Raw genomic sequence first — 22,772 nt, 5'->3', positions numbered from 1 at the left:
ATTAGGCCTTAAAGAGCTCAATTATGAATAAGACACATTGTAATATAACTACATTGGCTGAGAGTACCAGGAAGACATCATAGATGTCATTGGGCTACTTCTGAAAAATTGGTAGGAGGTGCTTTGAAATTTCAAGCATGTCATAAACAAAGCACAGAGGTAGAAATGTGATAAGGAAATAGTAGGCTAATGTAGTTTGCCTAAGCAGGGGATAGTATGATTGAAAATGAAAAGACACAGGTAGAATATATATACATTAGAGGCCTGGTGCAAGAAAATCATGCACAGGTAGGGTTCCTAGGCCTGGCTGGCGATCAGGGCCAATCTGTGGGGTGACTGGAGGGGTGATTGGGGCCCCACTTGCACCTGCCTTGGCTGGCCTGGGGCCTGCAGGCTGGAGGCAGCTCCTGCGTTGAGCATCTGCCCCCTGGTGGTCAGTGAGCATCATAGTGACCAGTCATTTGCTGGTAGTTCCACCATTTTGTTGATTTGCATATTTGCATATTAGGGTTTTATATAGATAACAAAATTTTCTATCTTAACAAGTTGTAAGTGTACAGTTCAGTGATATTAAATATACATTCAAAGTGATGTGCAAATGTCATTCATCTCCAGAATTCTTTTTATCTTGAAAATATGCATTAAACATTATCTCCCATGACCTGCTGCTGCCCTGTGCCTGGCAAGCACTATTCTGCTTTCTGTTTTTGCTCTCCCCTTTTCCCTAACACCCAAGCCTCTTATAACCACCACTCTGCTCTCTCTTTTATGATGAGTTGGGCTTTTTTTTTTTTAATTCCACATCAAATATTAGAGCTCATGCAATACTTGTCTTTCTATGTTTGGTCTATTTCCCTTAGCATAATGTCCTCAAGTTTCATCCATGTTGTCATAAATTCAAGGATTTCCTTCTTTTTTTTTTAAGGATCAATAATATAGTGTGTGTGTGTGTGTGTGTGTGTGTGTGTGTGTGTGTGTGTGTGATATGGTAGTTCTATTTTTAATTTTTCAAGGAAACTCCATACTGTTTTCCATAGTGGCTATACTATATACATGAGTTCTCTTTTTTCGGAATCCTTGCCAACACTTGTTACTTCTTACCTTTTTATAATAGCTATTCCAAGTAGTGTGAGGTGATATTTCATTATAGTTTGGATGTTTAACATTTTTTCATATACCTACTGACCATCTCTATACCATCTTTGGAAAAATATATATTCAGGTCCTTTGTCCATTTTGTTAATTCATTTATTTGGAGTTTTTTGCTATTGAGTTGTAAGGCAGGCAGAATGCATTGATACAAAATAACCCGCATATCAAAACAGCCTTCCCTTCCTTTCAAATATTTGCAAGTCTATCTTTTTAAATGCAGAGACAGCCATTATCTCTCTACATTATTTATATTGGTTGTATAGACTTTACTAGATTTATGAATTTTAGCAGGAACTATTATTTATTTTCATATGTAGGAATATTTGTGAATATGTATATGTATATATCCCCTGCTCTAGAATATGTGTATGTATATATCCCCTGCTCTAGAATAAGATCATCAAAGGTAAAAGCCACCTGATTCAGATGCTTATTTCTATTTCTGCCTAACATCATTCTTTCAACCTGGTAGGTATTCAGTAAAAGTTTGTTGCATTAATAGAGGCAGACACCTTTAGTGCAAAAGTAACAAGCTAAAATCAGAAGGTAGTTTGCGAAAAGATTTTAGAGGTTCATTAATGCTAGCCAGTTGAGTTTGTAGGGAGGAAATGGAAAACTACACAACATTTTTGAACTTGAAAATCACAATCAAGCTTGCACTTTAAAGAGAGTCAGCTAGCATCATAGATTTTATTACAGCAGGGAGTTTTCAGAACAGAGAGGCAATCTGGGAGATAATTCCAAGAGGTAATTCCAACTAGTTAAGAGGTCATTAGTATCTGAAGTGCAGTGGAACCAATGAAGATGGAAAAGGGAGAACAAAAGGGAAAACTATTGTTTAGGTATCAGCTATAAGATTTATAAGAGCCATTATCATAAAGGAGGAAATATTAAGGTTTTTTTTGGTAAAATATGGTTTGGGGTTTAGGCACTTGACCGGGAGGTGTTGTTGGCCACTGAGGTAAAGATAATTAAGAAATGGCTGTAATAATGTATTTGGATTTAAGGAAAAAGGTCAATGCTAAAGATAACAATTTTGAATATTTCTGCAAAGAACTATTAATGGTTAACATTTTGGTTGATTATTCTAATTGTTCTGCTTAGGATGAATTAGTGTAGAATAAGAAAGAAAGAAAATACAAGCAAGCTTTTGAATTAGTGCATGTCTGGGTTGTCAATAAAAAGACAAATTGTGGATAAATAATTTTAAAAATTGGGTTAACCTATAAGTAGCTAATAGACTAAAATAATAATTTTAAAATAGCAATTTCCACATAGGGACAGAATTTAATAATACCATGGTAGTAATCTTTCTTTAGGTTGGTATAGAATTAACTTCCACTTTTTATTTATTGTATGCTATGATCAACTAATGATTAATTCATGTCAGCTAGTATTCACTGTGGTCTTATTTTGTGCTAAGTAATTGGGTTAAAAAGTTTAGCAAACTGATTTCTACCACTCAAGATGCCATTTTTCTCGTAATCATAGACATAAAAGTAATAAAATACGTTGACATGTATTGCTCATGATGCTAAAAATATCTGTATATTCCATTAAGGGTGTCAGTGAGCCATTAGTTTGCCTGATTTTGGGGATAAATGTGAGAATTTAAGTGAGTCATCTGGATAGAGAAATATGCACCCTCTCTTCTGTTTTCTGCAGTAATGGGGGAAAATGTGAAGAGGAAAACATGATAAGGGTTTTCTGGACATCACAGCATAGTAAACAAAAACTTAGGTACAAAATGTAGCATGACATTGAGTAGAATGTCCAGGTTATTGTGTAAACATGTCATGGGTTACTAAGGTACAGAAAGAAGCTCTACTGGTTATCAGGGGCCTTATAAGGAAGTGATTGTCTATCACAATGAGGAGATAGGACACTGTTCTATAAGGAGTTTTAAACAAGGGAGACACCTGATCTAATTTTCACTTTAGAAATGTCCCTGACCTCATTGTGGTAGGTAAAACAGTTGGGGAGGAGCATAGAGATCCAAGGTGAGATTGGGAAGGGTGTTGCAATAATTAAGAAATCTAGGGAAGAGATTCAGATCACCTTTCTAGATTAATGGAAGTGGGGATAGAGAGCAGTAGACAGAGCTGAAATTTCAAAAGTAGTGTCACTAGATTTGGTAATTGTTTAAGTTTGAGAATGAGGGAGGAGATTGTAAAAAAATGTTTAGTTATCTAATTTGAAAAACTTGGTGAATAGCAGTGACAACCACAAGATTATAAAAAGTGAGATCAGAAGTGTGACTGATAGAAAGTCATAAGGTTCGTTTTGGATAGAAGGAGCCTATAACCATTCAAAGAAATATGTTTAGTAGATAGGTATTGAATGGCTTTAGAACTCAGATAAGTAATCAATGATAGATATTTCAGAATCACTGATTTATAAGTAGTAATTGAATCCTTAGGGGAAGATGAGTTTGACTTTAGGAAGAATGTAGAAAACACACACACAGAATATAGATAGATACCTAAGAATGCAAATGTTTTGGGAACATCCAGCGATATCTAAGATGATGCTGCCAAGGACACAGGATGGAAAGCAAGTTTGGGATTCATGAGATTCTTTCAGAAAACCAGAAACATAAAAATATTGAGGGAGCCAATTAAAGCAGTGAAATAATAACAGGTTGCAAAGGATGGCAGTAAAGCTATAGTAGGGGTGATGGTAGTGAGGGATTACCTAGAGGAAGGAATAAGTTTAATGCACACTGTAGCAAACATCTGGGCTAGAGAAAATAAAGTGACCATTTAGATGGATAGATAGAAAGATAGATGATAGATAGATAGATAGATAGATAGATAGATAGATAGATAGATACATAGATAGATAGACAGATAGAAGATAGATACAGATATGTATACACAGACAGATGTATATATCTAGATAGATAGATGATAGATAGATAGAAGATAGATAGATAGATAGATAGATAGATAGATAGATAGATAGATAGATATAGATAGATACCCTTCTTACAGTATGTCTGCATGTGTTTGTTATTTTGTAATATGTTAACAACTTCTCCCTATTATGGTGCAAGTTAATTGAAGAACCTTGACTTATTTATTGCTTATTGCATCCTATGATTTATAATATAATAATTCATAATTATAAAATGATAAAAATATTAATTATAATACAGGGATGGGCAAAAGTGGGGTCACAGTTGTGACTGACAAGATTTTGAGTTAATAAAGCCATTGTAATAATCACAATTCCCATGTCTTTTTCCATACCAACAACTGTAAACCTACATATGTCCAGTCCTATATATTGAGATATTCAGGGTGCTTTATTTATGAAAAAATCAAGTTTATTTCTCTGGTCCCTAGGGATTCCTTTTCAAATTGTGATCCATGGGATTGATCAGCATCTTATATTAGAATAACCTATTTTATGGGAGAAGCTCCCAAAAGCAAATCAGTACTCTGTTAGTCCAGCGTTAGAAGCAATGCAAGTCTTTTTACTGAAGTTTTCTAAGTGTTTATTTGTGTTTTGAGATCCAGGAGCAAGAACCACAAACTCTTCATATATTACCATTTTGATACCTCCACATGCTGGGTACATTTCTATAGCACACCTGGCCCCTTTGAAAACAGTAAATCACATCAAAACAATTATTTTGAATTTCAGTTCTCTGGAATCAGTGGTGCAGAAAGTCTCTTGGTAAAGCTTAGGTCTGAAATAATTGTATTTATTTTCTTTATAATTTGAACTCATGGTTTATTGAGGTTTGGCATGGTCCCGAATTCTTCCATCCAGCCAGCTTGCCACTCCAGATGGCATTGCCTTTCTGAACAAGCTGGATCCTCTGGTCACGAAGGTAAAATAACACTTATTTATAAGTCCTTGGCTGGTCTTGCTTACCACTTTTATTCACTTCATTAATCATGAAAATAAGATTCTTAACTCTCCATATTCCTGACTGGTGGTAGGCATTTTAAAAACTCTCTAGGCTGATGATCAGGTAAAAACTTAATTGTTCAAATTTTCAAAGTCATGTTAGATTCTTATAGACATGGATTTTGTAAATGTCAAGTTAAACATAAAGTTTACCTGTAAGTAGCTTATACCCTAAGCTATTCTTCATATTACTTAAGAACATTATTAGTTCTCTTTTTAAATACTTTTCTTTATAAATTTCAGCTTATTTATGCATTAAATAATTCTAAAAGCAATCAGCATTACTAACACAATTAAGCCTTTAGAAAAACACATTTAATTAGTGAGTGTGTATGTGTGTATGTGTGTTTGAGTTCTGAGTTCAAGAATATTAATTTTATCTATCATTAGTGCAACAAAAATAAAAAAATATTGGTCCCTAATCTATCAGCAAATTGTTTATTTTAAATGGGGTATTGACTTAGCACATACATCTAACTTTATAATACTGAAAGTTTGAACCATCCTATATAATAAAAGCCTAATATGAAAATTGTCTTCTCAGGCAGTTGTTCGACCGAGAGACTGGGAGTTCGATCTCTCGCTATGATATGCGCTGACCACCAGGGGGCAGCACAGAAAATGGCAGGCATCAGCAATGTGGTGCTAGCAGTGGGCAGCAGTGGAGGCACTGCCGGCCCCAATGGGTGCAGGACCATGGCGGGATGGTGGAGCAGGTGAGCGGGCCGCACCAGGCCAAGGAGTGTGAGAGCAGGAGCTCAAATGCCCAGCATATTGCCCTGCAGGCAGCACCCAGTGGAGGCAGCAGGGGGCGGGGCTGACACCTAGCTCCCAGGCACTGATGGAGACGGGCGAGAGGTCCGGCCCTGGTCGATCGCCCCACAGGCGGGATGGTGCAACAGGTGAGGGGTGCCAGGCAGGGCTGCAGGGCTGTGAGGCTGGGGGCGCAAGCTTGGGCCTAATCTCCACAGGCCACCCTGAGAGACCCCACTGTGCGTGAATTCGTGCACAGGGCCTCTAGCAATAAATATAGTAGCTGTATAAGAGGTACTTCATAGTGATACCTCCATTTTCTTTTCTGGTTTGGTCATTTTGCAAAACCAACTAACTTCAAAATAATTATTTTGCTCAGCAGAATTGCAAATAAACATTTTCAAGTGATAAAAGCAAAAATAAAGTTGTTGGGTTTTTTTTCTGTTTTTTTTTTTTAATAAATTTAGAGAACTAACACTATTTTCTTTAGAATGCCCACAGTTTTGCCTTTTATTCTACATCCCTGTTTAGGCAGAGCAGTTCATATATAGGTTTCCCTTCCTGAATTCTGTTTGTGTGAGATAGCTTTAATACCCAATTTATCTATCAAAAACTGCAAGCACATTTTGAACTTATTCAGAGATTGCTACAATATTGTCCAATAACTCAATATAGAGGGCTTTATAGATTTTCAGGACAACACTGGATAAAGATAACATTTTATTTAAATGAAAGTATTTATTGATCTGATATAATAAATGCTCACAAACGGTAGGATTTGCCTCCTAAGTCATTATCATATATATGAATATTCTTTATTTGACTCATTTGTTTTTAATATCTTAGTAAACAAGACTAACAGTTATTTGTGATCTGTGTATACAGGTAAGTTATATTATCCTTATTTTGTAGATGAGGAAATAGAGCCAAGGAACTTAAAACCTAGCCAGGTGGCTCACTTGGTTGAATGTCACCAAAAAAGTCATGGGTTCAATTCCTGGTCAGGGCACATACCTAGGGTGTGGGTTCCAGCCCTGGTCCAGGAGCATCTGGATGCAACTATTTGATGCTTCTCTCTAACATGTCTCTCTCTCACACACACAAAGAATACACATCTCTCTCTCTCTCTCTCTCTCTCTCTCTCTCTCTCTCTCTCTCTCTCTCTCTTTCCCCCCTTCCTTTCTCTCTGAAATCAATTTAAAATATCCTCATGTGAGGATTTAAAAAAAGAATAACTTAAAGTTCTGAAGTCATTTAAGCCCACTGGTATTCTCTTGGATTATACATTTGAACCAGAAAGGAGAAATTAATAAGAAGAAAAAAGTAGAAATTAAAAAAACAAAACAAATACATAATAGTTTGCTTCAGCCTATGAATGTTACACTTAGTTTCATATTGGAAAAAGATATAGAAGTGACTTTATTACGTTTTATAGAGAGATTGCAAGGGAGAGCTGAGGGAACTAATAAGCAGGTCACTGGGGTGTGCATTGACCTCCTCCTTTCTACTGTAGTAATGAGTCTGAACACTGGTTATGGATTGTATTGATCATACATTAAAATGACAGATGGTCTTCACATTAGCTTGCATACAAGTCTCTTAACGAAACCTATTGTAACTTGTCAGATGCAACTTAAGAATTGAACCAGACATTGATGGACAAGACCTTCCACTGACTATTGAAAACATGTAGAGCCTCCCTGATTAAACTGATGCTTCTCACTTTAATGAGCTGCTATTGATTGGGTGTTTACTGCCACAATATTTTATTATATTGCTGCTCACAGGGCCATAGTTAAGAGGCTGTAAGCATTACTGTTATAAAACTTTTTTTCAGAAGCTTGTAGCTCAATCATAAAACAAGCTAGTCATAACAAGCAGAGTCACTTTGCTAATTCTTTTTCACAATTAAACATATATATGTGCTTATATATGTATTTAATAACTTCAATTTTCCTTGAATAACCATAAAAATGAAATATTTGGCTAGCTTATGAATTGTATGGAACTGTAATAAAGGGTTCTTCTTGTTGAAAATATTTAATATAATAAGCTTTATTACCTCGTAAGACCACAAAAAATAGTCATAACAGTGCTAAATGGAAAAAGACACCGAACAGGGCTAAATGGAAAAGGACGTTTCACCAGCTTCTTCTTGAGTTTAAATCATGCACTATGAACTTAGTACTTAAGATAGTTTTATATACACCATTATTATAAATAATAACAATATAAGACAAGGATTATTTCATACTGAAAAGGTGAAGAAACTGGCATCTGGCATCTTATTCTAAGTAACTTCTCTGAACCCTGAGAACATTAAAATATGCAAATATTTTTATCTTATTTAAGTCATAAAAGGCTGATTTTGGAACACATTCTGATTTAAAAAGGTATTTCTGTCTTTAATTTTTGACAAAAATATCTCTTTTCCACACTGCTACATTTATGATACTGTTTGAAGCACCTAGTACATTTGTTCCTTCTCTGGAGTGATTTAGTGAATGGATGAATGAATCAATTGGATTGTCACCAGGAAAGCCAAATAAAGAACATAGCTACTTTATACCAAATTGCTAAAATATAAATAAAAGGGAGTTTGCGTATTGCTCAAAAAGGATATTTTAAAAATTAATGACACTGGGCAATTCTTTGAGTATATTATCTTATAATTAAAGCCTAAGCAACCATTATGGCGGAACGACTGGTCGCTATGATGCATACTGACCACCAGGGGACAAACGCTTAACGCAGGAGCTGCCCTCTGGTGGTCAGTGTGCTCCCACAGGGGGAGCACCGCTCAGCCAGAAGCCGGGCTCACGGCTTGTGAGTGCAGCGGTGGTGGCAGGAGCCTCTCCCGCCTCCGAGGCAGCATTAAGGAGCAGCAAAAGGTGGGCAGTAAGGAGTGAGGGGTCCTGGACTGCAAGAGGGATATTCCACAGGGAGCGGGCCTAAGCCGGCAGTTGGACATCCCCTGAGGGTCCCAGACTGTGAGAGGGTGCAGGCTGGCCTGAGGGACGTACACCCCCCAATGCACAAAATTTGTGCACCGAACCTCTAGGGTATTACACAATGTCTTACACCACTGCTAGGTATTCCTAATATAGGTGGAAGTTTGGTAAATGGTATTACATTAATTACTACCTAAATGTCATTATACTAGTATACAAGGTGCTTTCATTGCTTATGAGAAGATAATGCATGTTATTTTATGTTTCACAATATCTGTGAAATCACTAGTTTTACTAATCGTATTTTGCTTGATTTTTGATGAATTATGTGATGATGGTATTTATTTATTTTTCTTTTTTTTTAATTTATTGACTAGAGGCCCAGTGCATGATTGAATCATGCATGTGTACACGCTTTCGCTTTTCGCGGTGGAGCTGGGTGCCTGTCCGCTGGGGCACCAGGCCTTTCAGAAGCCTCTGGCTCGGCGGAGGCTTCTGAAAGGCCTGGTGCCAGAGCAGACAGGCACCCAGCTTCCCCACTTTTGATGGTCCACGGCCGCTGAGGGGGGCTACCCTGCTGCTGAGAGGCGCAGGGGGCGGAACTCCCGCCCCCTGCGCCTTTCAACGGCTGCTGAGGGGGGCTGCCGTGGACACCTGGCTACCCTGCCGTTGAGAGGCTCAGCTGGGTGTCCGTGGCAGGCCCCCTCAGCGGCCGCGGATCTGGCTGTTGAGAGGCGCAGGGGGTGGGAGTCCCACCCCCTGCGCCTCTCAACAGCAGGATAGCCCCCCTCAGTGGCAGCGGATCCGTGCCTCTCAATGGCCGGATAGGCCACCCCGAGTCCTGTCCCCCAGCCTCCTGCCGCCCAATCGTGGGCGTAGCAGAGTGATGGTAATTTACATGTTACTCTATTATTAGATAGGATTAAGGTATTATATATGTGTCCTTATCCCCCATTGCCCCCCACACACTCATGCCCTCACCACCCCCCCTCCCCCAGTGTCTGTGTCCAATGGTTAGGCTTATATGCATTCATACAAGTCCTTTGGTTGATCTCACCCTTTTACCCCCAACCTCCCCTACCTCCCCTCTGAGGTTTGACAGTCTGATCAATGCTTCTCTGTCTCTGGATCTGTTTTTGTTCATCAGTTCATATTGTTCATTATATTCCACAAATGAGTGAGATCATGTGATATTTATCTTTCTCTGACTGGCTTATTTCACTTAGCATAATGCTTTCCAGTTCCATCCATGCTGCTCCAAATGGGAAGAGTTTCTTCTTTTTTACAGCAGCGTAGTATTCCATTGTGTAGATGTACAACAGTTTTCTAATCCATTCATCTGCTGATGGGCACTTAGACTGTTTCTAAATCTTAGCTATGGTAAATTGTGCTGCTATGAACATAGCGGTGCACATATTCTTTCTGATTGGTGTTTCTAGTTTCTTAGGATATAATCCTAGAAGTGGGATCACTGGGTCAAATGGTAGTTCCATTTTTAACTTTTGAGGAAACTCCATACTGTTCTCCACAGTGGCTGCAGTTTCTTAGGATATAATCCTAGAAGTGGGATCACTGGGTCAAATGGTAGTTCCATTTTTAACTTTTGAGGAAACTCCATACTGTTCTCCACAGTGGCTGCACCAGTCTGCATTCCCACCCACAACGCTCGAGGGTTCCTTTTTCTCCACATCCTCGCCAGCACTTGTCATTTGTTGATTTGTTGATGATAGCCATTCTAACAGGTGTGAGATGGTACCTCATTGTCATTTTGATGTGCATCTCTTGGATGATTAGTGACTTTGAGCATGTTTTCATATGTCTCTTGGCCTTCCTTATGTCTTCTTTCGAAAAGTATCTATTTAGGTAGGTCCGTTGCCCATTTTATGATTGGGTTATTTGTCTCCCTTCTGTTAAGTTGTATGAGTTCCCTGTATATGTTGGAGATTAAACCGTTATTGGTGATAACCTTGGCAAGTATGTTCTCCCATGCAGTGGGCTTTCTTGTTGTTTTGTTGATGGTTCCTTTTGCTATACAAAAGCTTTTTATTTTTATGTAGTCCCATTTGTTTATTTTCTCTTTAGTTTCCATTGCCCTAGGAGCTGAATCAGTGAAGAAATTGCTTCGGCATATGTCTGAGATTTTGCTGCCTGTGGATTCCTCTAATATTTTTATGGTTTCCCATCTTATGTTTAAGTCTTTTATCCATTTTGAGTTTATTTTTGTGTATGGTGTAAGTTGGTGGTCTAGTTTCATTTTTTTTGCATGTATCTGTCCAATTTTCACAACACCATTTAGTGAAGAGACTGTCTTGACTCCATTGTATGTTCTTGCCTCCTTTGTCAAATATTAATTGAGCATAGTGTTTTGGGTCGATTTCTGGCTTCTCTGTTCTATTCCATTGGTCTATGTGTCTGTACTTGTGCCAGTACCAGGCTGTTTTGAGAACAGTGGCTTTGTAATACAGCTTGATATCTGGTGAAGATGGTATTTAAATGTGACTATTAAGCACAGTACTCCAGACACAAAGGATTTGATTGGGACAAACTTTTTAAGTGTTTTTAAAGTATATAGTGATACTATTAGCATTAATATGCTTCTTTTGATTTATTAGCACAGCTTTTAATAACATCTTTCAATTGACATATATGCTATAATTTTAGTTCAATGAAACAAAGGAAGTACATGGGTAGAGATTAATAGCAATATGTAAGTATGCTGAATGATATCTACAATTAAAAAAAACACACTGGTTTGTTCAATTTAATAAAGGAAGGGAAATATTCAGAAAAGAGAACTAATCTTTCTTATCCTATCTAATAAAGAGGGAATATGCTAATTGACCCTCACACAGTCACAAAGATGGCGGCACCCACAGCCAATAAGGAGGAACTATGCTAATTGACTGTCATGCCCTCAAAGATGGCAGTGCCCACAGCCACAAGATGGAGGTGCCCAGTACCCATGTGCCTGCCTCCGGGAGTCCCCCAGTCCCCTCAGCCCCCCAGCCGCCCAGGGCCAGCCCGAGGCACAGGCAAGCCTCAGATGGCAGCTGCCCAGCCGCCCAGGGCCACCCGAGGCTCAGGTAACCTGGGCCAGCTGAGGCTTGCACTGCCAGCAGTGGCAGCAGCAGAGGTGTGATGGGGCGATGCCTTCCCCTGACTGCCGGGTCGTCTCCTGCCCCTGAGGGCTCCCGGACTGTTAGAGGGGGCAGGCTGGGCTGTGGGACCCCCCCCTCCTGTGCATGAATTTTCATGCACGGGCCTCTAGTGATTATATAATGAAGAAAAGAGAATGTTGGAGAAAAAATTAGAGGGCCAGGTCCTCTGTGCACTAAAATCAATGGGAGTTTTATAGTAGAAGGATCTGAGCCAGATGATTTCTCTCCCAGCTAGAGTTTGATTCTCTGAGCTATGTGCCTTTATAATTGCTGCAAGTATTGAAGTTAGCCTGAATATTTTTACAGTCTATCCACAGGCACAAAAGTAGGCTGAACCAGAATAATCTTAATGGAGTTCCATAATAATCTCTTAAATTCCTAAATAATATCTTGAAAGCTTTTTAAGATATTTTCTTTTTCTACATAATTTCAGAAGTATTAGAAGTATTAGATATTAATTCTAATTCCCAAGACTACAGAAAAAATATTTTTTCTCTCAATTGTTTTGTAGACTATTAGAAAACTAACTAGTTCTCCACTCTGTGATGATATTCTACAGATTAATGCATTTTCTTTTGCTTTCTTAATAGTTTATGGCAACTGATTATATTTCAGTGAATTCTATCATTCTCAGTTTTCCTTTCTTTGGGCTAAATCTCTTTGCAATTTTATTAAGGAGGATAAAAGGTAATGCCAGAAGAGGAGAAAAATGAAATTAAAATCAGGGCATAGAAAGCAGAAAATGAAAAGACAGTAAATCTCAAGAAGAAAACTAAGACACAGACCATGTACAGCTATACAATTATCGTCGTCTAATGTTCATGAAAGGAAGATGTTTTCTTAATTCTCTGCTGTCTGTACTTCCTTAGAGCTCTCAGCTACTACATCAGTGTTTCACTTCTAGTATTCAAATGATTTAATGTACTTATGGTAGTTAGTTAGGCTCAGAATTTGATCTGTAGTCCCAAAGATGGGCTAAATCTTAAATTCAGTTCATTCTGAATTAAGCACAAATTCCAAAACAATAGAAAGGCTGTTGGTCTGTATGGAATGTCAGGTTATTGCATCTTTGTGTGTGTGTGTGTGTGTGTGTGTATGTGTGTGTGTATGTGTGTGTGTGTGTGTGTGTTCTGAGCCATTAATCCATCATCTTTTCTGTTTATAGTCAAGTACATTTTACTGACCTCCCAAAATGCTATGCCCACAATACTCCTACACCAAGTGCATTTCCATAGAAACAAATTAAGAAAGAGAAAATACTTATCATTCACATAGTTCTAGGATTCTTATTTTCACCAGTTGCTTAAAATAGACCTAGTAGGAAACAGCTCTTCTAAGGTATTCTGAGGCACAAAGTGTACTGTTTTCGAACAGTACACACAAACCTTTTGCTAATCCATAATACAATTCACCCTTTATTAGAAGTGCATCCTCAGATATGAACATTCTCCTCCAACTGTGATCTAACATTTCCCAAAGACTGATCCAGAGAAAGCAAATGGTTTTATGACTGTATCCATCTGTGGAAATATATGAAAAACCAACTATCTAAGAATACTTCTGTTAAAATCCTTGGTCATCCACAACTTTATTGTTTAATAAAGTGAAACAGAAAGGAAAAATAGAAGCTTACCCTTCAAACTCGTAAAGTTTTACTATTTTGTTCTTAGTTTCTTTAGTTACAGAATCTGAAATAAAAAATAAACTTTAATTTATGGATAAGAAGAAAGACTTGAAGTGTGCCAACCTAATAAATACAGAAAAATTATCCAGCTAAAAAGAGAAAATAAGAAGTTAATAAGCAGCTGCCAAATTTATACACCAATTAACTTTCAGGCTTCAGATGAGTTTGATTCTTCTAAACTGCATATTGTAAAAGTTAAAAGCAAAGCTTCTAGGGCATAGTTTCTGACTCTGTCTCGGCACTACTGATATTGTGGAACAAGTAACCATTTGTTGAGGGTGGGGGCTTGTCTTGTCTGTTGTGGGATGTTTTGCAGTGTCCCTGGCCTCTAACCTCTAGTTGCCATTAGTACTCCCCATTCCACAAGTGTCAGAACCAAAAATATCTCCAGACATTGACAGATATCCCCAGGGATGGGGAACTGTGCAAAATGCTTGCCCCGTGTCCCACTGAGAATCACCACTCTAGGGTAATATTAGCCTAATTTCTTCATTTTCCATCTTCTGTGAAGACAACCTAAATAGCAAATGTGCTTATTTGATGCAGTTGTAAAGATTAAAAAATTAAAGTGCTCAGGACATTGCATGGCATATAGTAAGTGTGTGGGGGGAAATGTGGGATTATTATTATCATGGGCAGAAAATTATGAATGACAATTGCTCTGAACACAGAGTGAACATTCTTTGACTGTTGCAACCAATTGGCTATAAAATGGGTTGATATCCCTATGTTTATATTTATTCCCAGGGTTATTATTTATTATACAGATTCCAGTCCTCTTCTCTTTTCAATAATATTCAATAATGATTTTCCCTTTACCTACATGTATTGAGCCAGAAATTACAATGAGAATAAATTGTGTAATTTCATGTGGAAAGGATTTGATACTTGAATTCATATCATTACAATAGATGAAGTAATTTTATTCTCCCATTTCTAAACCAGAGTAATAGGAGATTTGAATTTAACATGTCAAGAACAAGGCCACACAGTTTGTAGAATTTCACTGCAAAAGTAGCTCTGTGATCATGTCAAAATTACCAAGCTCTTTACTTTGATTTTTCAGGGATTTTTTTTCAATTTTTGTATTTCTTCAGCTGGTTTATTTGGAGTGTTAGAAAAGACACCATTAGGATGAGATGTGATGTGCAGGTGGTGAGTTTGTTGACATCAGTGTGGAACAGTCTCATTAGATTGATAAGCCGCCATGTGGAACTCATGGCACAGGTATTTTCCCCATGGTCTTCTTATTGATTCTGGGCCAGATGCGTGTTGCGTACAGACTGATGAATTTAAGAACAGATCTAATGACTGCCTAATGTAGCCTTGAAAACAACTTTCAAAAGTCATTAGGCCTGCACAATGATAAGGTTTTACCCTGGAGACATTATTCTGCAGACAAATAGATTTCAGGTTGAATTTTCTCTCTTAATTCATTGCAAATCTGTATGTAATTCATGAGCTAGTAAAAGTTTTGTTCTGCTGAAAAGAACTTTAAACCTGACACTAAAAACTCCATTTGAAATATGGTTCTGTCACTTTATAGCTGTGACATGGACAAAGTGACATCATTTCTTGGGCCTCAGTTTCTTCCAATGTAGACCAGTGGTTCTCAGTGTGTGGTCCCTGGCTCAGTAACATGAGCATCATCCAGGAACTTGTTAGAAATGCAAATTCTCAGGCCCCATTCCAAGCACAATGTATCAAAACTCTGGGAATGTGACCAAGGTATCTGAGATTTAACAAGTCCTTAGGTGATTCTGTTTTATGATAAAGGTTGAGAACCACTACTCTAGGTCAACAATCAGCAAATATTTTCTTTACAGGGCCATTCAGTAGGACGAGAAGCAAAATCTAAGATACTATGTAGCTATTAATATAAAAAGAGATATATTTTTCTTGACATAATTTAAAATTATAATAATTAAGAACAGTTTTTATTATAGTTGTCTACTAATCAAAAGACTTAAATCTTGCCCTAACCGGTTTGCCTCAGTGGATAGAGCGTTGGCCTGCAGACTGAAGGGTCACAGATTCGATTTCAGTCAAGAGCTTGTACCTTGGTTGCGGGCACATCCCCAGTAGGGGGTGTGCAGGAGGCAGCTGATCAATGTTTCTCTCTCATCGATGTTTCTAACTCTCTATCCCTCTCTCTTCCTCTCTGTAAAAAATCAATAAAATATATAAAAAAAAAGACTTAAATCTTTCTTCGGAAGGATACTATTTTGATGAGCTTGAGTTCAAAATTAATGTTCCCTATCATCAAATCAATTGCATATATTCATCTGTAAAAATCATCCTTAGCTCATGGGCCCTACAAATCAGGTGGCAGGCTGGGTTTGGCCTTCAGGTCAGAGTTTGCCACCCCTGATATAGGGGATCTCAAAAGTCTTCTCCATTTCTACCCTTTTATGAGTCTACCTGTATCAATGCTAAAGTTCCTTAGCTACCTCTGTTTTCTCTTTAGGTAACATTGAGAACCCAAAGTACAAATCCTGAACCTAGCCCCATTCACCCACACCACCATTACTATGTGTGCATCTTTCACAAAAACTAAACAATACATGACTAGACAAGTCCAAAATGAGTTCTTATATTCCTGAACAGATTTCTTTTTTTTTCTTTTTTTTTTTTTGAACAGATTTCTTTAGAGTAAAACCAAATGAGTTCTTTATTGCCTCTTGAGATAAAAAGACTATTAAGAGTCAACAGTGCTTCAGAGATTAACTAAAATAAAACATATCAAGGTTATATGTTCTTCTAAAAAGGATATAAGCAGGAATTTAAGATCACAAGCAATTAGCTATTTTCAGACTATGAATAAGACATATTATTAAGATTCTCTTTTATCCACCCATGTGGGAATACTAGATACAAATATCTTTTTTTAATCAAAGTTTCCATCTTAAGTAAAAACAGAGAGAGGGCACAATTAGTTGAATCAAGTCATTTGCTTTTGCCCAAAGGTTGCCTCTTGTAATTAATTCAATTGACTAGTTTAATTTCTTTATATATTCATTAGGGCATTGATGGGGATATTATCATTCAGTTTAAGCATTGCTTGGGATCCATTTTCTCTAATCTCTAAACTCAGAACCACTGCAGTGCCTCTAGTTCCTATGCTGTATACTATGTGGTATTACCGCACACTCTAGTCTAAGCATATTTATTGTGAGTGTTGTGCACTTGTGCATCTGGTCAAGAAGGGAATCAAGGTGCTTGGCCATCAGCTATGTGGAGAGGTGAAACCTTGATTATCTGCACACAGTGTAAAACCAGAAAAATCTTCCTGTCTGCAGGGGTGGAAAATTAGCTCCTTCCACTTTCTTTTTGCATTTGCTTTGGAGATTGCAGCAAAATTTCCTGAAGGAGGTGTAATGGCAACTTTACGTCTTATCTCTGTCACTGATATTTCTCCTCTGTGAAGGTCTCAATTCCTCCAATCTCTGTTTGCTACACTGAAATAAAGATTTACTCTTTATTTCTTTTTCATTTTCCAATGATGTAAAATGTACATACGACAGATTATATAAAGCGCACTAATTTTAAGTGCACCTCTCAATGAATTTTTACATATATCCCTGTGGTAACATCCCCAGATCACAAGAGAGAACATTTTCTATACTCCATTCAGTCATCCCAGAGGTCAACACTCTTCTCCCTTATCTTACCATAGATTAGATGTGTCTATTTCTTAAAATTTTATGGAATAATTTATTAGTCCTCTGTGTGTCTTTTTATTTAAAATTATGCCTCCAACTAGATATGTTCTTTACTATAAGAATAGAAACAGCCAGTTTGGTGTCCAAAATTTATAAACCCAGATCATTCACCTCCTTAGAGAATATGTGAAAACCTACCATCTACATGAATGAATGTAAATAAATGAATTAACCAACTATCAATAATGATACACTGTTTCTCATCTGTTATCTGTAAAATTGCAATTTTTCATAGGTAGAATTTTAAGTTCAGCTATAACTTCATATAAAATACAAATTTAAAAAATAAATTGTAGATTTTGCATGTTTCAGTGATTATTGATAATCTCTGAATTTAAAACCTACCTAGGAGTCCATAATGGTAAATTGCTTTATTTTAAGAAAACTTATAATTTTTATCTACTTCACTTCATACTTTGTGATCCTAATTTTTTAGGAATCATTAATTCACTTTTCCCAGGTAGCTATTATATATTGTTTGGATTTCCCTTCATGTCATTTTTTTTTCTTATTTATCACAGTCCTTCTATTTTTGAATCATTTTTTATGTACAATACTAATTTCATTTACCATCCCTGGGTTTAAGAATGATATTTTATTATTATTTTTGCTTGATTTATCTTTTTCTTGAAAATCAATTTTCCCCCATAACCAGTTTCCCCCAACCACACCTTCCTGTTATTTACCAGTTCCTGACCCTGGCCAGTGGAATTCCTTCCACTCCCTTTCCTCTGTCTTCCCACTCCTGCTCATAATTCATATTCTCATCACTGGAGCCCTGATTGTACTGATGATCTAACACTGCTGCCTGGTCCACCCTCTCCCAGCTGCAATTCATCTACTATATGCTCCCTAAACCTCTGATGGTGCTAGGCAAGTCCTCTGTTTAACAACTCAAATCGGCATTTCCCCAACTTCAAGACTCTATGGATTCATTTTAAAGAAAAAAAACACCCTATAGATCACCAATGTTGATGTAAATTATTTTCATTATAGTATAATATAAGTAATACTAACATGAGCCTATGTATAAATACATAAGCTCATGTATAAATGCATCATCTTATGTAAATATGAAATCAACTAAATTGTCAAGTAACACTAACAAACTTATGAAACTAACATAATTCCAATGATTCAGATGAATAAAAATAAACTTCCACCCACTATGTGAATATGGTACTAATTGCTACTTTTTGTACATAGACAAGCCTAAGAAGAGTGTTGGGAGGGTTTCATTACCTCATGGAATACAGTATTATGGCAGGACTATAAATAATATCCTGTAATGTGAGATGATGTAATCCTCCCAACATTTTTCTTCCTTCAAAATATTCTAAAATATTTATGCCTTCTTGTGCCGCAATGTCATTTACCTTCCCTAGTTTCAAATGCATCATTTACCTCTTAAATCCACCTGGTTTCTTTTCTCATTAGTTCACTAAAATTAAAGCGGTGTTACCTGATTACCATGCAATGAATGATAAACACACACAAATAAAATAATCTTGCAGTCTGCAGATAGGGGGCTGGCATCCAGATGGCACAGAATATGTTTACATTATGTTATAGATTATTATTTAAATGAAACCCAAAATGTGATATATCTGAAAATATGTCACAGGATCTGAGTTTAAACTCATTGAATTAAATAATCCTATATTGCCTCTGTGTTTGTACCCAAATAATTAAGTAAACTGTTTTCTTATTTATCACAGTCCTTCTATTTTTGAATCATTTTTTATGTACAATACTAATTTCATTTACCATCCCTGCATTTAAGAATGATATTTTATTATTCTTTTTGCTTAATGTTTAAATGTGTTTGTATGTGTGTCTCGTTTCATTAATTAGATTTAATTTTCCTTAAAGGCATAAGTATGGCTAAACCCCTTTGTGCTTTTAGACTCTGGTTTGAAACTTGTACATATTAATCTTTATAAGTTCTCATTGATTAATTATTGAGTTAAAAATGACTTTCATTGCTTGTTCCACTGTTTTCTGTCTTCTCCTGTAGCCAAACTTGATTCTCTAATGGCTCACTCTTTTTCTTACTGCAAAATCTCCCCACCTTAAAAAAGGCACCACAAACATTCTCACATCCATACCCTTGTTCATAATATTCTTTTCATTTAAAAGAACTTCTCTTCTGACTGTGTTACTACATTTTACATTTCTTATCTGAATTCTTTATATCTTCTATTTCTTTGCAGGGACTTTTTTTTCCCACCTGTCTCTAGCAGGTTGTAAAGTGCTGGTTGAAGCATTTTTACGATGGCTGCTCTAAAACCTTTGTCAGGTAATTCTAACATCTCTGTCATCTTGATATTGGTGTGTGTGTGTGTGTGTGTGTGTGTGTGTGTGTGTGTGTGTGTGTTATTAAGGTTGCATTTTCTTGGTTCTTGGTTTGATGAGTCACTTTCATTTGAAACCAGGACATCTTGGGTGTTAGATGTTCGGAGATCTAGTTCCAATTTTGAGCTTCTATTTTTGCTGGCTTCCACTGATATTCCCTTGCCTGTGAGAGCAGCACCCCTTTCCTGGCAGGTGTGGGTAAAGTTACATTCCCTACTTGGCCTGTTGACACTTAAGGGGAGGTACCCCTAATTAATTCCACCAGGATTGGGAGTTCTAGCTTCCCATTAGGCCTCCACTGACACCAGGAGAGTGGGGTGTCCTCATTACCACAGGGCTGGCAATGATAGTTCTCACTCTCCTGGAGGCTTCTTTGATGCTATCCTAGTCAGGCAATGGAGCAGTGGGAGGGGGTGTGAAAGTCCAGACTTCCCCCGTGAGCCCCAATGACATAACACAGTGGACCTCATTACATCTGTTTAATGTATCCCCTGACAAAAATAAGTGTGATCAATAAAATATATATATATTTAAATCTAATGCTTCATTTCTTACTTTGTGTCTTTTCTTCTTCCCCAGGAAGCATGTGTTTAAATTAGTACCAAACTATAATAAGAAAGCAAGTAATGATAATTTCTGTGCATTCAGAAATTGGGAATTCCTTATTCTTCTTTCTAGTCATTGAAATTTTTATCTTCTTTTAAATAAATTGCTAGAAATAGAGAACCTCCATTATATCCTTTCTTATATTATAGAAAAATATGGGAAAAAGTAATGTTTCTAGAATTTAGAATAATATATTACCTCTGAATGAAATATACATTGTCTTTAATACTCATTATCAGCCGGTGTGTGTGTATGTGTGTGTGTGTGTGTGTGTGTGTGTGTGTGTGTGTGTGTGTGTTTTGTGTGTTTGGATGAAGCCCAGCCAATTGAGCCAGACTGGCAAGGGCTCAGCCTGTGTGTTTTAATGGTAGGATGTACTTTGTAAGCTCGCTTCTATTTCCTTGTCAACTAATAATCTTGTATTGGCAGGTAAAGTCATTACTATAGAACCTTGTAGAATTGGAGGAACCGGGATATGTTGCATTTTTTTTTTCTAAATCAATTGCCAATTTCCTGGGAATTTGTGCTCAGTGGACATGACTGAAATCTATTTCTGAAGATACAGTTCACTCTCTTAATGATGAATTCTAAAATATAATTAGACATCTGCAAAAAAGATTTCCTTTTCTAAGATTTTTAGATGTGCCAATGGCTCTACTGACTCTTTATTAGAATAACATTTACCAAATAATTTAAATAAAATCACAATATTATTTTGCAAGTACAAACCTTATACTTTCATATTTATAAGTGTTTTTACCATCTTATCAGGCCTTCTAATTCTCTTGAGAAAATTGCAATGATCTATTAACTAGTTTTGTTTTTGTTGTTTTTTGTTTTGTTTTTTGCTATCAGACTGTTTAATAGCCTACCAACCCATCTCCTATTTTCTATTTACAACAGTGATCCTTGATTTCAAATTCCATCTGTTAAAAATACTCCAGTGGCTTTTAAATACCCAAATAAAAAATCCCACATATTTTCACATGTCAAACAAAGTTCTTCATGGGTTAACCCAGTCAGTTTTCAATTCACATAGTCTCTACCTGGCCTTGTAGGTATAGCCTTGTAAGGTTATAGCAATCTACATCTTCCAAGTACAGGTATTTCATACTTTTAACTGAAGCACCTTTCCCTCTTGCATAACTGGCAATGCTCTGTACATTTTTTAAGGCTGATTTAAACATAACTTTCTGTACTAAGGGAAAATTCTGACATTGCTTAGGTGTGAATAATGCATAGTTGAATAAATGCATACATCCTACCCTCTTGGATGCCTTCTCTGTTCACTCCCTTTTGAATCCCTCCCATCAGATGAGATGAGGTTCCCTAGTTCTACCATAACAAACTGATTTAATATCTTAGTCCATCCCTAAACTATGTAATTTTCAGCATGGTACCTTCTCTTAATCTCCCACTTTACTCCTAAATCTAACCCAACTTAGCACAGAGATGCATGCTCAATGCTTGCAGATTTGGGATTTAAATAGGGAGACACAATCAAAGGCTGAAAGATTCAATTAACCAGGTGGATATTTTCTTTTTCCTAAGGAAACATTTATTTAATCAGTTAACTTGATATGAAAAAAAAAAAAGCATTTCTTTTGGAAGAGAATACTTAACATGTAGGAAGAATTTTTATTGATGAGGGATATTCAATATACTAAAAATTTATTTTAAATAAAGTTGCCTCCAATATTACAAATAAAGAGAAAATTAATTTATTTGTATGGAAAGTTGTGCCAATTTTGTCTAGGCTGAAAGGACACCAGCCATACATTTCCTTTGTCCTCCATTTCTTTATACTGAAAATGAGATACCAGGCAATTTACCCACCAGTGTTTTTAATGAGTCACAGTGTTTGAAGCCTATGAACTAAGCAATCTCATTCATTTATGGTCTTGTCCTGCAGCTCGTGTTTTATATAAGACAGTTTGAAACAAAGAAAACAGAGCTCTTTAATAAACTTCACTATTAAGTACAACTGAGCCATTTCAGGGAATAATTACACTTCACAGAAGAGAATAAAAAGCATAAAGTGTAATTTTTCCCAAATAACAAAGAGGTAAATGACAAAAGAAGCATAAATGCTAACATAGTGACCAATAAACAAGTACTTATTGGCATCTAAGAGAGTCACTATAGTACAACTTTTTGCAGTTTAGTTTTTGCTTCAAATAAGCCAGGTGTAAGTCAATTGTGGTGTATTTTATAAATACACCCTTGTATTTTTCCCCTAAATTGCACTATAGCCATAGAGCTGCTAATAATTTAATGCTTTCTTAAAGGTCACCCCGGAGGCTAATGACCAAATTCAGGCTGGAACCCGTTGTCCAGCTAGTCCCCAACCACCAGGTCCTCAGGTCTGCTTAAGTACCTGTAATCACAACTTCCTGTGCATGCTTTCTTCCACTCCTTTCTCAGCCTCTGTCTTGGTACAGGCCTATGACTTCTTGCCTCAACTTTTTTAATA

At 36.8% G+C, this 22,772-nt stretch overlaps 1 protein-coding gene across 1 annotated transcript in view; it reads left to right on the top strand.

Moving 5' to 3' along the window:
- GPC5 (glypican 5) overlaps positions 1-22,772 on the top strand; it is a gene marked incomplete at both ends in the record, with an annotated part of 1,343,473 nt that overhangs the window by 1,223,616 nt on the left and 97,085 nt on the right. The window lies entirely within an intron of this gene.

Source organism: Cnephaeus nilssonii (assembly GCF_951640355.1).
Source record: "Cnephaeus nilssonii genome assembly, chromosome: 8".
Lineage (NCBI taxonomy): Eukaryota > Metazoa > Chordata > Mammalia > Chiroptera > Vespertilionidae > Cnephaeus > Cnephaeus nilssonii.
The sequence above is the reverse complement of the archived record's forward strand: the minus strand, read 5'-3'. Positions and strand labels throughout refer to the sequence as shown.